The 18,546-nt window shown below is 43.4% G+C and overlaps 1 protein-coding gene across 2 annotated transcripts in view; it reads left to right on the top strand.

Annotated features, from left to right (window-relative positions):
* Positions 1 to 18,546, top strand: part of LSAMP (limbic system associated membrane protein) — a 450,506-nt gene that overhangs the window by 199,766 nt on the left and 232,194 nt on the right. The window lies entirely within an intron of this gene.

The following is an 18,546-nucleotide window of genomic DNA, read 5'->3' as shown; positions in this document are numbered from 1 at the left end:
GCAGATGTCTGGGCTGTGAAAAGGGAATACTAACCTATTTGTCCCAGCAACATACTAGACCAGCAGTGTGGGGTGGGATCTTTTTAGTTTATACCACAACTCCAGGGTCATCTTCCAATATGATGTGTATGGACTGACAGTGCCTATCTTTCAGAGGCTTGTATTGCATGTGACATGAATGACACTGGAGCTGTTCCCATAGACTCTAGGATTACTGGCCCCTCAGTGACTATTTATACCTCATTGTTTCCCCTCCTCCTTTCACACCTCTCCTCATTACATTCCTTTTCCCTTGTCATATCTCATCTCTTCCTCCCCCACATCCCTGGCTTCTATATTCCTTTTCTACTTTGAGCAAGGGTGAGGAATATGACTTCTGATGAATAATATGTACTGCAGGCATTGGCTGATAGGGGACTGTGGCTAGATGTCTCTTCCTGCCAGGAGCTACAGAGTCATAGCTACCATGAAACAGGGTGACCTCTACTCCATGGTAATGATATCCCTTTTTCATATCTCAGTTTCTCATCTTTCCCTCTGTTCCCTTTTAGGGAGAACTACAACCTTACTAGCCTAAATTGGTAATGAAACAGAGAAGATATGTAGTTTGGATTGGAGTGCCATCACTATGCTGATGATACTTGATTCTGTCATTGTTACATCAGACCTGGATGGTGCTTCTGTCCACTTAAATATTTATAGGGTAGTCTGTATTAAATGTATACTACAGATAGGCTCAGATTCTGCATTATCATTCAGACAGGCATTGGTTATTTCTCCAGATTCTCAAATAACCCAAAAGGCAGTGTATTTGATTTTAAAGTGGCTGCTGTTTGAAAAACTCCAGCCTTTCTTTATCGGGTGTTACCTGGCAGGTTCTGTGCTGACTAGCATATTGAACATATAGTATATGGTTTGTATGCGTATTCAGAGATGATACTCTTCATGGGAATTGTGAGAGACAGAAAGCTTGCAAAATGTCCTGGCATGCACACAATTGCATGCACATGTGCGCAAATGCGCGCACACAGCAGTTTTCAAGACCTGTTCAGCAGTCCATTCAAATGCAAGGTATTCAAAATATACTTTGTAGAGGCCCTGAGATGCAGCTAGGGTCATCATTCTCTACCTGCAGGGCTAGTGCAAACTACCTCTAGGTGTCTTATTGCTGGTAAAATCTAACAAAACGCATTTTCCATTAATCTGTCAGGAAAAAATACACGCACAAATGAGGTTTTGAGCCAGGCATATGTATTAATAATAACAATAATGCTGATTTGAGGCAGCCCCAAGTAGCCATAGCCCAGTTTCTCCCAGAGTTTGGTGCTGTCCAGAGCCAAACTTCCCCAAATGCCAGGATTGTCTCTAATGACAGTAAGTTGCAGTTTAGATCTGGGTGTGGCCAAAGTCAGGTTGCAGGTAGATAACATACCCTTGTATATCCTTTGCTGGCATCTCATAATTTTACCACAACTCTCGTGCTATGCGTGTTTATTCTTATCGCCCCAGCTCCAGAAATCACATGGTAAGGTGAGACTCTCAGCTTTCATTTCTTAAGCCAGTTGGTGGTCTTTGTGGCTGAAGAAAAAGGAAACATGACTTGGGTGCACACTAAATGTTCAAAAACCAAAGGCAACTACAACAAATGTAAGAAAGTATTTTAAAAAAATGTTTCCTGGTTCACAGGATGTAGTCTTTTGATTTTAGAGCACTGTGATTTGGCATTCATAGCCATTGCAGAATCTGCTCTTGTTCTTTCAGGGTCATTTTCTCATATAACTTCTTTTTTTTTTTGGTGGGTCTTGGAACTTAGTAATTGTTTGCAACTGGTAGAAACAACAGTAACTTGGGCTACTGGGATGAGTCTAGGTAGTTTGCTTATATTCATTTAATTAATTCACTTGTTTGTTTGTTTTTTATTTCAGTGTGTAAATATCAGACTCACTAACTCGAGCTCTAGGCCCCTCTGACAGATCATTAAAAAATAATACAATCCAAGGTAGGCCCAAACACCAGGAGCAAAGCCTTGTTCTTAATAGCTTTTCTGCACCTTGCATTTAATATTCATTGAATAATATGGATAAACAGAACTAAGATTGTTTCTACCCCTCCAAGTCAGTTCCCATCTTACTGAGCCATGCATGGTCTGACTTGCTTTCCTCCCCTTGGCCCCATATATCTTTGCCTCCTGGCTGCCCAAATTGCCACCTTCAGTGAGGGGTGAAAGGTGGTCTGGCCAATGCCTAGGCAGTAGCCAGGTGGTTAGAGCACTTTGCCGGGGAGCAAGAGAATCAAATTCAAACCCTTTCTGGATGAGGTGGGCCTAGAAGTGGAGCTGTCTACTCTGTGGACAAGTGTCCAAACCACTGGAATATTAGATTGAGGCTCCTCCTCCTCCTCTTCCTCCTCCTCCTCTCTCTCTCTTTTTTTTTCTGGAGAGGGGCACTTACCCAGCATTACATGTGTGCTTGAGTGATGCTGTTCTACTCTGGAACAGCCTTCTGAGCATGCATCCAAACTGTATGGAAGTGGCAACAATTGCAATGATATCAGAAGTGTCATTTAAGCATCTAAAGGTGAAACAGGATTTAGCCCTTAGTCTTCCTGTGCCTCAGTACCTCAGTTGTGCAGTGGGGATTATGGCACTGCCCTTCCTTCCAGAGAGACTCCCGTTGAAGACTGTGACACGATCAGGTGTGTTGGTGCTGAAGTCTGACAAACACAGACATCTAATCCCTGGCCATTCTCAGAGTCTGCTCCAACAGATGGGCTTTGCTGCATTCTAAAGGTTTGCTGTCTTTTGGCTATTTACAGGCTAATGTGCTCAAACACCAGTCCTAGAAACCATCCTCCCACTAGCAACTTCCCTGGGGAGAAGTCCAGTGTGTGCAGCACTGCTGAAAGCAGGATGTCATAGGGGGAGAGGCAACTGCTCACCCGGCAGATCCCAAGGCATTGAGGACATAAGGGTTTCGAACTGGTTCCACCTTGTCAGCCTGTGCAGAACTAGGCATGACAGTCTGCTTAACAACCTGCCTGCTTCACTGGTTTTAATTCCCAGCTTGACTTTTGTGTGGCCTAATTCCACAAAGAACATATTAAAATAGCTTCATAGCAGGGTAACCAAAGGACGGCAGTAGAGAAGTGTACATCTAAGACAGAGGATCCTATCTGGAAATTGAAGAAAGCTGTTTTCACTATTGCTGCTGTAGGATCATCTGGCAGTGCCTGGAACTCCTAACAAACCCCTTCATTCCACAGGTAGACAGCTTTACATACAAACAATGGGCGCACACTAGAAGTCCCAATGGCGAGTACAGTGTTTGCCTTGACTTCTGTCTGCTTTCTTCAGCCCCACCATTTTGCCTTAGTTGTCCATAGACTGAGTCAGAGAACTCCTTCATTACTACCCAGTCATTTTCAGATACAGGGTGCCCTCTGTCACACTAAACTGAGAGAGATTTGCACAGTCTTCCTGTTCAAAACACTTTGTTGCTGAATTCTGGACTCTCCCCAGTTTGTCCACTTTTTTCTTAAAATGTGGTGCCCAAAACTAGACCCAGTATTCTAGCTCTGGCTTCACCAGTACTGAATGAGTGAATATTTACCTCCCATGATTTCCAAACAACACTTCTATTAATATAGCCCAGAATGAGATTAGCCTTTTTTTTCCTACAACATCACATTGTTGACTCATTCAGCACTGCTGCCAAGCCATTTATTCCCCATTTTATAATTGTGAATTTGATTCCTTTTTCCTAAATGTACTACTGTACACTTGTCTTTATTGAATTTCATCTTGTTGACTTTGGACCATTTCTCGAGTTTATGAAGATAGTTTTGAATACTGATCTTGCCCTCCAGGGTGTTGGCAACCAATAATAGGTTGGTGTAATCCAGATATTATGAGTGTACTCTCTCTTCCACCATCCAAGCTGTTAATTGAAATGTTAAAAGGAACAGTGCTCACGTCTCATCTCTCTGGACATCCCCTAGAAATACCCTCTCAGTTTGGTAGTGATACTACTGGTAGTTGTTCTTTGAGTGCAGCTTTTACATCTAGTTCTGTGCCCACCTCCTGGTGATTTCATCTAGTTTTCTTACAAAAATATCTTGTAGACAGTGTCAAAAGCCTTACTAAACTCCAAGATATACCACATTGATTGCCTCCATTCTCTGTTTGGCTAGTTAGCCTGTCAAAGAAAGAAATTAGATTGGCTTGACATGATTTTTTTTCTTGCCAAATCCATGTTGGCTGATTTTTATCATTTTACTATCCTTGAGGTGCTCGCAAATGGAATATTTAATAGCTCGTTCCAGTATGTTTCATAATTTGTTCTAGTAATGCAAGTCATATAGAGGAAGGAGTCTGTGGCTGCCCTGCTCCAAATGTTATCTAGGGTATATATGGCCTCTTTCAGGGCCATATCTTGCACTCTTTATTCAGGTATGAATATCAGTGGAGAAATCGGAGTAATTCTTATGGACTGCATCAGAGTGGTAGATGTGCCACTATTACAGCCTTTCACAGGGCCCCCCGCCCCAGAAATTCAGAACTAAGGGTTGAAGCAGACATTACCTTTTGAAATCTGTATGCCCTCATAAACAAATTTGATGGCAGCACAAAAGCCAAACAAACAGATGCGCATTACCCCTTTTTGTGCCACAAATGCCCCAGATTCGTGACTGCAACAAAGGTGGTATTAATTGGTGCTGTTATTTAGAAGCAGACATGTATTTTCTTTGTAGTGGGAGATCCTGGGCAGCTCAGAGCTTGAAGGGGCCCAATCCTTGCACCCCAGGAATTCCCACACAGGGTCAGGCCCCTCAAGCTCTTCAAATGCCTGCCAGGCTTTCCACTCTTACAGAGGCACTTCCAGGGGTATCTCATGACATGTCTGTGCAAGTAGGCCAGGGAAGCTGGGGTTTCCTTACTTACGCAGGAGTATCCCCAGGATTTCCAGAGGCATTTCTCTGCAAATAGGAAACCCCAGGTTTCCCTACTTACAGAAACACACCTTGAGACTCCCCTGGTCACATCTCTGTAAGAGGAAAAGCTGGGAAGGTGCTTCTGGAGCTTGAGGGGCCCCATCCTGCATGGGAATTCCCAGGTTGTGCAAAACTAGGCTCTTCAAGCCCTAGGAAAACATGGTACCAGTTGCCCTGAATGGTCAATGGGTGGGACTACAAGCAGCGTGTCTTGCCTTGTGAAGTAGATGAGCTGCTCTGGACACATCCTGGAACATCTGACCTGCTTCATTAGGCAATGTCTATTTCTAGCCTAACACTACCACCCTGCTGTATTTAAGCTCAAGGAATTCCTCTGCCAACTCTAGGAAAGTAGTTGGTGATTTTAATTACTGCCACCAGGCTTTACAAGTAGCACATGATCATGAAAAGAGCTGGTTGGGATTATTTTAACCAGACTTGTTGGGGAGGTTGGTCAGAAAATGCCAGTTTCATTGAGACTGAAACTTTTCCACAGAAAAGTATTGGCTTTGATTAGACACAAGGATTTTTGTATGCAGTTTTTTTAAATTGAACCTCAGGTGTCTTCCTCAGAGAACTGAAGAAGGGTGCTGTGGTACCCAAAAGCTTGTCTGTCTCTTCCAAGAATATAGTTGGTGCAAGAGATGTCATCCAAAAAAATTCTTGCCTGTCACATTTTTCCTCGTTTTATCTTGCTGGGATCCTTTGACCCTAGCTGACTTCCTGCCCCTGGGGCAGGGGGCTGGACTCAATGATCTTCCAAGGTCCCTTCCAGCCCTAATGTCTATGAAATCTATGAAACCACCCCAACACTACTACAGCATGGTTGGTTTCGATTAAACTTTTTTTGAGGAGCACTTCTCAAATCTAAGGCTGGATTTCTGGTCTAAAAAGAGGAAAACAAGACAGCCCCACCCCAGAGAGCCATAGCCCTGTAATTATAGCATTCACTTGGGATGTACAAGAGACAAATTCAGGACCATGATCAGATCCTGGGGACAGGGATGGTTGACTAGAATTGATTCTGATCACCAGGCATTTGGCTACTTGTGGAGGAGGTGTTGAGGAGGAGTTTCATTCTTACGTTTTTGCAGAGTTATGTTGTTGTTTAAACACAAAACAAAAACAAGTCTCAAAACATCAAGTTCTCTTTCACAAAAGACAGTTCTTGTTTTCTGGCCAGCCCTAATCACAAACATCACATTGGTGCATAACAGCTAAAGGCTAAATCCTACAGTCCATTTTAAGACAAATTCACATATCTTTAGCATCTGTCAATAACCACGTGGCATAGCCATTTGCCATTATGCATTTGATTTTGTAGGATGCTTGGCCTTTAAAGATCAAGAATGTTCTTTCGTTGTTTTAGTGGAGGATAAAGATGTATTTATTTTCACTGGGTTGTAACCAATGCAAATTTATTATTAATTCTACTTGGTGGATTAGCTATTTCCCCCCTAACTTAAGTGGATTTGTGCTGGTGAATGGTGAGGCACTGGGGAGTGAAATCCATTTTTTATCTCCAGAGCAGACAGAAACAATGCAAGCTTCCCACTGCGTATGCTTTTCTCCTCCATTTGGCTGTTGACCTTGACCCAGAGAGACTCACTTTTAAGGCTGAGAAGGGAATCAGTTTCCATGATGTATCCATCCCTTGTTCTCACCCCTGAGGCTAGTGACAGGGGTATCAATTGTGATGATGACTTTGGTACTATGGACATTTCTCTACATGGAACTGGACTGAGAGCCACTAGCTGATTTGTATGAGAGAGGTCACACATCAGATGGTAATAATCTCTTCTTGCCCCTGACATCAAGCTCAAACCAATGGTTTGGACTGTTTTCCTGTCATATTACTAGTCCTTTGAGCTTTCCATGCTCCTTTTGTGCTCTTTCTATAAAGTCCCTTCAGCAGACCATGCCAGAATAGGAACACAGGGAAGAAGCCTTCTGGGTCTTTGAGTTCAGTCCCCTGTATTTTCAGGCTGTCATTTAAATAAACAAATCACCCAAACTGCCACTTTGAAACCTTACCCACAACTAAAAGGAGCAGTATCCAGAACACCAAGTACACTCTTTGAAGTGCCATGGGCAAAAATAAGGGAGATGCCAGTACTGCCAGTCGGATACAGTGCTGTGAAAGTTCAAGTGTTTTGCTGCCACTGGTCGCCATGAGAACAGAGTGTGGTTGCTTTGTGAGGTCATCAGAACTTTGCTAGGGAAGTTTTGACCCCAGGTCAGTTATCATTTCTCCTCACTGACAGGGTAAGAAGAGCTCACTTCAGGGCAGACAGCTGCTGGTGGAAGAGCTGTTTGAACCAAGCAATAAGAATCCTTGATCCCAGCAACATCTTCTAGGATAACCATTCAGCCCCCCACCAATATTGTCAGCTCACATTTTGCACTGGAGTTTAGAGGGAGCTGAGCATTGCGGTTGGGAGGCTCTGATTCCAGAGAGTCTGCATTAGGTAAGAACTAGCACAGATAACACAGGTTGCAGTGGAAATGTGACAAAGAATTTGGCAGGCAGATATGAAGGAACTCAGAAGGATAAGTTTTTGGGAAAGGAAAAGAAGAGGAACATTTTGCTTCAGGGGCTTGGAAGAGATTCAGTTTGCTGGTTGGGCAGGATGCAGCTGGGGCAATCAGACCACTTTACTGGGATGGGAGGGGAAGGAGACATGTAGGGATACAATAATTTTGCTTTGGAACTGAGTAGGGAACACAGAATATGTTTCATTTGCTGTGTAAACTTAAGAAGATGCAGAATCCCAGATCAGGAGCGTAGCATTTTTGCTACGTTATCTGGTACTTTTAGTAAATGTAAGTTCCTACCAGCAAATAAGCCCAGAATTTCAAACCCACAGTAACAAAGGCAATAGGTTTCTTGGCTTTTGTTTTGTTGGTTTGTTTCCGTCTTAGCTTATAAACAACAGAAAAGTGTACTTGGTATTTCATAGCTTACAAGAATGTCCAAGTTATTCTCCATTTAACATTTTCTGGTCTCTGCACAGCATCCTGTGGACTCCCCACTTGCATTAGCTTGGCTGGCTGCACTGATTGGCCTGTTAGACTGTTACCATGCAATGAAGGTGTGAGGTCTCTGATATATGTTGAATGCTCCTGGCTTTTTTTAGAATGTAAGATGTTTTCTTAGAGACGTTTTGGTGCTACTTACAAAGGAAAACTGGAAACAGAGATGTAACTGAGACTTCTCTTAGGACATTTATGATCTTTTTGGAAAAATGCCACCTGAAATATGTGAAATGTTTCGTAGGGGCTTTGAATTTTATTGACCAGATCAGCTGATATAAATCAGTATAGCTCCTTTGGCTTCAGTAGAGCTGTCAGTTGACAATCTGTGGTTACCTTTCTATATCTGCGTTTCACAACATCTAGTGATATTTGTGGCAGAGACTGTCATTTTCTCCTGCTTACATAGACTGTGGCTCCTAGGGCTACAGAAATAAAAATGAATAATAACAATGAAACCAAAGGAAATGCCTGTGATGTCATGCTAAAATGCCCATAATGACAGCAAAACTACCCAGACTTGTATGGACTGAGATCATCTTGACTCACCCTGAGATGGTGGTAGGATAAGGCACCTCACAGGTCTGTGGCCTGATTTGGTTCTCATCCCTTTCGTTTCCATTGGTCCATGTCTCATATGGTTATATAAATCTCATGGAGGAGCAGCAACAGACTGTTCAAGGCACCTCTGTGGTAACTCCATTGCTGCTTTCTCACCTGACTTTGCCCTCTCTCCCTCCCTGCTTTCCGTTCACCTGACCTTGGCTTGGAACTGCATTTAGACTAATCTCTGCCTAGCATTCTTGTCCTTGTCTCTGATTTTTGACCTTTGGATTAGTGTCCTTGAATCTAACTCTGACTCTTTGAGGTCACTGTCTACATCCCTGTCCTGACAGAGACCTGCCTTCACACTGCTTCCTACAAGCATGGAATTTGTCTGTCCTGAGATGGCAATGAATCTTGGGGAGTACAGGCTCCTAGAGCACAGCCCACCCACACAAGACCATTGACTGCTCCAGAACTGGGAGTTCTCTAAGTTTGTTCTAAGTTCATCTCTGCTTTCAGGCCTGTAAGAGACTGGCCCAAAAGCAGGCTCTGGGAACAGACCTGGAACATCCCCACTTGCAAATTTCTGGATCTGGGGTGTCCATGAATGTGGAAGACCAGGACCTGCCTCCCCTCCCCACCTCCCATGCCACAAGACCAGCATGGGAGAGTCAAACTCCTACTCATCTACATAATCTGTTGTGCAGCATCCCATTGCTGAGTTCCCTCCAAGATGCAGCTTCCTGTCTGGGGACAATGGCGTGATTCTGGTGTGAAGTGCTTTGGTATCTTTGGAAATAAGATGCTAGTATAACTTCAAAATGTTATAGGCAGGCAAGGGTCTTTGAGTAAATGTGATATCTTTTATTACACCAACTGGGTAGTTGGAAAAAAGTTCTTGGCAAGATTTTGTGTACAGTTGTCCTTCTTCGGGCAGTGGGAGTTCTGAGACTCCAAGGAATGAGAGAAGCTGAAAGTGGCAGGATGTCAGTGAGAATGTAAACAGGTAGAAATTGGAAAAATAGAAGGTAAAGCGGGGGGTGGGGAGGAGCAGGAGGGGAAAGACCAAAGGTGAATAAGGGAGACACTACAGTGGTAGCGATTCAAGGTAGAAAAGAGGCTGTCTGTGAAAGGAAATATCTGGAAATTAGCAAGACAAAGGGCAGAAAAGTAGGGGAGGGGAGGGCAGGAAAGGTGGGGGGAAAGAAAAATGTAAGGGGTCAGGTGTTATTATATTCATTATTAATAATCGCTCTACAGTAATCAGTAGCTTGAGAACTTGGAAATGAACAATTTTTTTTTCTTTTAAGACCTACAGAGAAAATGTTTTTCTAGTTTAAAATGATGAGAAAAGATATAGACTTCTTCTCCCCTAGAAACCTCCAGATAAACCTGCCTTGTCGCTAGCAATACCATCAAAAGCAGAGTCTAATCACTCCCCAAATATTTCTGTCTCATATCAACCTTTCTGTTGCTTTATATGTCTTTCAGTTTTTTTCCTTCTGGACAAAGGGAGCACTGGCAGATCAAATTTGGCCAAATTTAATTTGTGTCTTATATGGTTTAAATATCCAAATTCCCTAGAAACACTTTTGTATCTTTGTGCCCTCTCAGGTGCCACTGTACTTAGTCTTGCAAAGCCCTGAACTCAGCTCTTCTAGGTAGCCAAGAAAGGGAGATATGTGGAGCTGGGTAGAAGAGAAGAAGCTTAGAGGTCGTGTGGCCCAGTGAGATGGATGCTGCACTAGAAGGGAACAAGCCCGACACTCTAGCCTATACCATTGCTTCCAGTGTGGCACAGACTTCCCCTCTGTACTGTCCTTTGTCTGCTCCACTGACTACTAAATGCATGGTGCGGTCATTCAGCTTCAAGAGCAGAGCAGGCTAATGCCTAACTTGTGGCTGGGTTAGAGCACTATGTTGGGAAATCAGAGAAATGTAGGCTCAAGTCCCCTCTGGGACTATTTTTTAAATCAGGCCAGAATTTATGTGCAGTTATGAGCTGCATACCTGCCTGTCCAAATCGTAGGCTAATGCACATGCTCTGTATTTGTGTGAATGCTTATGTGAATCAGTGATCCATACTGCATACAGAATAGGATCACAAATTGCATGTCAGTGCCAAACCCAGCAGTTACATGCTTTGGTAAACACCATTCAGGTGCTTAAAATAAATAAGATTCTGCCTTTGGTATTTTTTGGCCTGAAGTGAGATTCCACTATTGAGATTCCTTGTAGCTTCGTCTCAGTCCCTGAGAACCTACAGTGCAATTTTGGTCCTGTTGAAGTTCATAGGAGTTTTGCCATTGACTTCAATGCAGCCTAGCTTCTCCTCTCACACTGAAAGTGTCTAGAAACCTGAACTGGCCAGGCTTTACTGCCACTGCTGGGGGAAATGCAGAAAGTGGTGGAAGCATCATAAATGTAACAAATGCAATCCACCATTTGAAATGTTTCCCATTTAATGTCTTAACATTGACTTAATGACAGAAGAAAGAAATTAGCTTATTGAGGAAAACACAGGGTGTTCCATCTGGCAGTATACCAAGTGTCTTGAAAAGTGGGTGGAAATGGCATCTGTCCCTTTCTTTTGTGCTCTGTGTGTGTGTCTTCATGTATGGGCTGGTCCTCATTGTCTTTTGTAACCTTGTGCTTCTCCGTGTGTTTGCATATGTTTGTGGTCTTTCCTTGTACATATATTTTTAAATTCATTGAGGCAAAACACATCTTTCTGCAATGTGTGCACAGTAAGGCTTCTAGATATAACTGCCTTAACAACAACCCTAATATTATAACATCGCTTAAGGAATTTGGAGGGATTGCACTTATTTTTTTTACTTCAGGATTACTGACCCACTAGCTGTTCTTTTGGCCCAACCAGTACACACAGAGGAAACAATGACTTCCTATCACATTCCCTATGTAGCAGCAAAAGCATCAGGAGTGAGCTGCTGAAAAAAAGATCTCTGAAATAGGAGAGTGACAGCTTGGTTTAATAAAGTAAGAGATGTGGTAGTTGGGTTTGAGGGAGGGGACTTGACAAAAATGTGTGCAAAAAAATAGACAAAAAAGAAACAGATATTTAGACATATGGCTTCTATTAACTAAGTATTCAGGCACAGAATCCTTGCCCAAAACTGGACCAAAGCATTTTTGTAATATTAGGTTAAAAATTACTCATCTCTATTAGAAGATAGGAAAAGATTAGAGGCACAAAAGAAGCAGCTGGATTGTTCCTGAGGAGGAAACAAGGAAGGGTTGTTGTCATTCTGGGAAAGGCAAAAAACACTATTGTTAATAATGGCATTTATGTGATCTCAGTATTGAAACTCAAACTACCATCAATACAACTTAAGACAAATGGAACATAACTTGGCTTTACAAGTTCTGTGGCAATGGGGATGGGGGCGGGGGGTGGAAAGCAAATAAATAGGTTGTATTATTCCTTTAAAAAAAAGAAAAAAGGTCATGTGGGGGGGAGAAAGGGGGGAACTTGCTCCCCCTAGCTTCATGTAAGGACTCTGTAGAGATTCCAGAAATGTGGATTTCACAGCCTTTAATTGAAGATTCAGGGCTGCTGAGTCTCTTACTGCTTATCAGTTAATCAGATCTCACTTCCGTGGCATCTTTGATAGTAGAGTCCTGTAGTTCGCCAGTCATCCATGGAATTTTCCAGGAAATAAGCAAGTTAGATCAGACCATTATTTTTAATGTAAAAGCACAAGGTACGGTGGAGAAGTGCCTTAAAATATATCCCTCTTTTGAGTTTCACCATAAAAGAACATGCATACACCTTCATTTTCATCTTTTTGCAGGTCACTTTTGATCTGGGGAAAAAGGGGGCTAAGATAAGAGAATCCTATTAATAAACTAAGAACTGACCTTGGGTGCTAGCATTTAATTTAAACCCAATAATTTAATTGAAATATATGTGCATAGGGTGAAAAGGGCCTGCAGTAGCCTGTGGTCCTCACTTTTTTTCTTTCTGAGCAATCCTGCTCGGTACTACACAGAAATTTTAACAGCCTTTATTAAAGTGCAGCAACAAGGCAAGATGCTTGGGTCTGTGGCAGCGGGGCCTCATAATGTAATGCTATCAACACAGTGGCCTTTTTTTTACCTTTGATCTTGATTCAAATGCTGGTCAGTCCATGAGACACTTGAATCCCTTTGCACAGTACAAATGTATCTATGAGAATGCACCCACCTCAGCTGTCTCTTCTTAGAATGGACTAGAATTGGTGGTGGGTGGGGAGTGGGGGTGAAGTAAGTCATACTTATGAAACCTCAGCAGAACAGAGCTGGAGGAGCCTAGCATTGGACTTGCAGAGGATATTATGAGTCAAGGCTTTTGACACATTGACAGACTTGTGTGAGAAGTACAGGATTAAACTTGTAACTCCCTGAGGAGCTGCAAATTAAGCAGGAGGTGCATGAAGGGATGAAGGTTCAAAACAAAAAATATTAGAGGATGCTACATGGTAGGATGGAAGAGGAGACTTGCATATCCATGTGCTTGTGTGTGAGCATAAATAAGTGTAGAGCCTGCTTGCACCCATGACTGCCCCATACATATTCAACCATTTGCACTCCTATATGCTAAAGATATCCACAGATGTATCCAAGGCCAGTGCTAATTGGCAAAGTAAATGCAGAGTGTGAAGAGCAACGCAAGGGTGAGAATCTGGAAACTAAAGATCTAACCATGAATTCCTCTTGTGTCCCAGCAGCAGCAGCAGCATGTACTGAGTCTACAGAGTCCTTTCAGAACCACCGTCCCTTCCAGACAGATACAGATATGCCTTTTTGAGCAGGCTGCTTGTATAAAATGCAAAATACAAATTGCCTTTCAAGGAGTAGGTTACATTTCTCCCTCCCTCCCACAGTCCCAATGCAGATGTTCTGAGCCAGAGGCTTCATGCTTTTCACTCTACAAATCCAACAATAAGATGAAGGATTATGCACTCATAGAGCTCCTGCTTCATGCTTTGATCGAAAAAAATAATCCATTTGTTGACCTACAGGAAGGAGATTAAAGATAAAAGGTTATATTGAGACCATTCTTGGCTGTGGGCACCTGGCCTCTCCATTGCCAATTCAAATTTAACCCAAAGGCCTGTTATAATACAACAGCAGGCACCCTGGCTACTGTGCAGTTTGCTTTGCCTGCATTACTTTGACTGATTCAGGACATAGTTGTATTTCAGACATACATTTACAGCCTCTTACAAGCTAGGGACCAAATTTGCTCTTGAGGGCAACACACTTCATGTCATCTGAGACCATAATAGTTTGTCCCTGTTTTAACAAATCCCTGGCTGTAGGTCATGCACATGATTCATAGGTGAGTCACACTCATGTACCTGCACTGGTGAACCTTAGTCCTTGCCTTGGCCACTTGGAGTTAAGGAGAACTGTCTTCCCTGACATGGAAAAGATCCCTTAACTGATACTTGTGACCACTAGAGTACAGTGTTTTGTCTGCCTCTCATGTGCACAGAGCAATCCCAGAACTTGCCTACACAGGATAGGCCTGAGTGACTATGCTCTAGTACAGGGTAGAGATGCGTGTGTTATAGTACACTCTCTGAGGCAGTCAGGTCTGCAATGTAGTTTCTTAGTTCGGACCCAAACCTGAACTTTGTGTCTTTAACAATAGAGTAACTATGTTGTCTCTTTCATGTATCAGTCTATTCTGTGCTGGGTAATACTTCTGTTCATAGTCACCAATATACCCACTTCCTTTAAGATGTCTGTCTCCCTGTAAACTCTTGTACTCCCAATAGAGGCATAGTCTCTCAAAGCCTGTTGTAGGCTTATGCAGGCTTTCCAGTATGCAGTATCTCATTTCTCCACAGTCTTCAGTTTCAGACTAAGCCAGAAAATAGGACATCATTTGAAATGGCTTTATGCTCCTAGCTGACAGAGGTCTCAGCTTAGCAGAGCAGATGAGCACATAGCGACTAGTTAGCTGTTGAGGAGGTATGTTCCGTTCTTGTTCTCATATTGCTCTTACCCCTCTGGTAATATCCAAGCTCCTTCCAGAACTGCACTGCATGGCCTAACCACACTGTCACAACTGGTTCTGGCTTCCCTTGCCTCCCCTACCATCCGTGGATGCTGCAGTGGCCAATGTGTTTTTTGCATTCCAGTGCCCCTTGCTCTCTGTGGTTACTATAACTTTTGCTCTGTCCATGGTGCTGTAGTCTCCGCTACCAATCACGGGTGTTGCAGTGCTCAGCTCTGTCCAAATTCCCTTAAAAGGAAACCCAGCTGTACCTGCCTCTTGTTCTCTTAACTTTATAGACATGTTTCTCCCTGCAGATCCAGAAACTCCTGTATCTTGCAATTGAACAAGAGAAATGCTTCTGTATCTGGCTCCCACATGAAATGAAACTTGTTTATTTCATTGCCCTGCTAATTTTTTTATTAACTGTATTAGAAGAGGGAGGGGGTGAAAGCTGTTCAGAAATTTAACCTGGGCAGACTTCCCACAATTAATGGTATAGCAGTGACCAGTGGGTATTTGCAAATTTACCAGTGCCAAGTGCTGGGAGCATTTTGCTGCTATGACAGCTGGTCATTGCTCTTGGACAACTGCTTCTATATAGAGCTGAAGATCTGCATATTTGTATATTCCTTCCAGGTGCAGAGTATGGATTATGTTTTGCACTGGTGTATTTAAACCATGAAGGCATAGATAGGGGTTGAGTGAGTAAAACACAGACCCTCTCCTCTTTCAGTATTTACCACAAATTTGAACAGAACCCCAACCTAAAGATCTTGAGCTAATACCCCACTCAAATACTAGAGAAATATGGATTAGAAATTTGTAACTCTGACCCATCTCTACCCAAACCCAGACTTTGTGCTCCAAAAATATTGAGAAGTCCTTATTCCTTTCTGTTGCTGGGCTCTGGCTAGCCCTTAAAGAGGCTAGCCACCCTGTCTTGGTTTCATTCTAGTCCACCTGTCAATAACTACCTGCCTAGGTAGCTGTTGGGGGAAACACCATGTATCTGGGTCCAAATGGGTAGGTTTCCTTATGATGACTGTTCTTCTGGCGTGGTTTAGTACCTGCCGAGGTGTTGGGGCTTAAAGCCCATTTTATGGAAATGGGAGGCTCCTCCCTAGCTTGCTCCTGTGGCCATACGGCTGTGGGCAGGAAAAACTTGGGGACATCTGAACCCCAAGCCTCTGGGCCTGCCCAAGGATGCCTGCCAGAAGACACTGCAAACATCTGAAGCCCCTGGTAGGGGTGGAAGATGTTTGCCGGTTGTAGGGCCATGTATGGCTCTGGATTGACTAATGAATTTGGACTTGATTTGGCTGATTTGGCTTGGAACATGAAAATTTCTTTAAAAAAAAAAGAAGCTGTTGGGCATGTAATGACCTAACAAACACCTGATGCTGATACCAGCTCATTTGGTGAGGACTTGTCCTGAAGAGAGGAGGCTTTAAGGAGCAGAGCATTATCTGAGTGAGCTAACTCTTGGGAAGGAGCTTATGGAAGGACCTTGTCAATAGAAACACAAAGAACAATGCATGAAAATTTGTTTGCAGCTGAGGGATTTAACACAGCTGGCAGAAAGGCCTAACTCCAGGGCAGAAGTCAAGTGTGAGTGTACCTGTGCGTGAAGACCTGAGATTTGGGTGTAGTGGACTTATATAGAATTGATAGATCTAGAATGACATGACTAAGATGCCTGGTTGGAAGCTTTAGAAACCCCAGGCAATGAGAAGCTGTGTGCTGTCTAGAAAGAGGTGTCAGGCTGCAGGTTATGCATGCCTTTGTCTAATGGGGCTGAGTATGAGGTTGTAATGGATTCAGGTGTGACTGAAGCTTAACTGGAGCTTCATGGTAAAAAGCCAGGGGGAAGGCCTGCCTAGCATGTCTATTCATGAACAAGGGGTGTGGTTGGGTGTCTAAAAAGCCTGACTAGACTCATTTAGGACCCTGTTGGGCAAACTGAGGTACACTGCACCTGCAGTGCCATGTCTGACTGCATAGGGATATGTAGAAATAAACATGCCATTGGCACTAACCTTTTGTCTTCGTTGTTTAATGTATGTGTACTTCCAGTCTGGAACTATTAGCTGCTGACCACTCTTGGAAGCAGACAGTCAGTGTCTCCATAGGAAATTGCTGTCTAAGGGTAATATCTGTTCAACTGGGTGCAGCGAGACCTAGGGCTAGCTGTAGCTTCAGTGCCTGTTCTCAGGAGATCCCAACCCAGTACTGCAGACCCCCCCGCCGGTTTGGCCCTTGAAAGACTGCTATGAAAGGAGTAAAGGCATTAGGCTTTCCCCCCTACTCTGTGCTAGCTAGTGGGGCATCCCAGACTATGATCACTAAGTCACAGTGTAGGAGCCAGATGGATCCTATGGGGCATTAGCTGTCAGAGGGAAAGAAAAATGTTAGAAGTGGGTCCACAGAAACATAATGCATCTGAAACTGCTTCTCACAGCTTCTCTGGTGCTTTATTTTGTGATCACTTCAAGCTGTATTTTCTGGATCTCTATTTTCTCTGGCTTGGTTTTTGTAATGAATTGCTCCCCTGCAGGAGCAGCTCCCCACTTGAGCTGCAAGCAAAAGCTAAGGGGGCATTCTGGCTGTACCTCAGTTCTCCTACCTATCCGTCCTCATGCTGCCATGAAGGCCCCCCATCTTCTCCGCACCATCATTTCATTCATTGTGCTTGCACTAAATGGCTCATGCCCCAAGGTTAATCTCCTCATGACAAAGGCTATTCCCTAGAATTAGTCAGACTGGAAGACAAGCAGGCATCAAGCATGCAAAGCTTCAGAAAGACTGTGTCAGGCCGTCGAAGCCCATTTGCTCTTACTGCCTGGGCAGCCTGCTGGTTCTCTGCTGCCACAGGAGAGGAAGATGAGTTTTAATGAGCAGCAGAGGGAGGGGAGCATAGGAAGGCTCAGGATAGAAATGGCACTACCAGTAGTCAGCAGACGTATGTGTTTGTGTGTGTGTGAGAGAGAGCGAGCATATGCATGCAGTGAGGGAGGGTGTGTGTGTGTGTGTGTGTGTGTGTGTGTATGCACGTGCTTCATGTGGAGTGGGCCTTTATTCTCAGTGTGACCTGTGAAGTCCTAAGATTGGGTTAGTACAGGGGCTGAGTCTACAAAAATGGTCACTTTACTCAGGGGTATAGGTTGCAGCCATGTTGGTCTAAGGACATAGGCAGGCAAGGTTCTTTGGGTAAATCTGATATCTTTTATTGGACCAGCTCAAATAGTTGGAAGAATTCTTTGCAAGTTTTTGGGTATAAATACTATCTGTCAGGTATTTATACCTGAAAGCTTGCAAAGAAGAATTTTTCCAACTGTTTGAGTTGGTCTAATAAAAGATATCAGATTTACCCAAAGAACCTTGTCATTTTACTGAGAGACAAAATATGGAACTAGCTACAGTAAAGACTTAAATCTGTCACCCTCAGCTCAGTGAGCAATACAGTGTCTTGTACTCACAAGATGCCATATTACTGATTCTGGTCTTGTTTACCCTCAAGTCTATTGCCAAGTTGTCTTTTTTATGGCCAAATTATGCAACTGGCAACCAATTAGGCATTCCGGGGGTGCATAAAAAGAGTGCCTTGCATTGATTCCATGTTCTGTGGGGAGGAAATGAGCCCTGATGTCAAGGAGTACAATCTCTTCATTGAAATTATCATCAGCACAGAGGTTAGCCCTGGGAATCTTGGAGGCTCTACAAGGCCAAGGAAACATGTGGGGGATACACATGATCTTCCAACCTGCTGTGAGTTGCTCTGCCTCTAACCAAGGATGTCAGAAGTCATTATGAGATGTGCAACTTTGCCATTATGTCCATTTTGTGGCCAGTGTACACTTTATGTGTAACTTACACTACTGGAGCTTGAGGGAATCTGTCTGGCCTGAATTCTTTTCTTAGACTGAGTGTTTGAAATATCCATTGTGTATGCTGTACCAGAGGCTGCCCCA

Source organism: Alligator sinensis, unplaced genomic scaffold (genome assembly GCF_000455745.1).
Source record: "Alligator sinensis unplaced genomic scaffold, ASM45574v1 scaffold343_1, whole genome shotgun sequence".
NCBI lineage: Eukaryota > Metazoa > Chordata > Crocodylia > Alligatoridae > Alligator > Alligator sinensis.
Note: the sequence above shows the minus strand (reverse complement) of the source record. Positions and strands in the feature narration are given on the sequence as shown.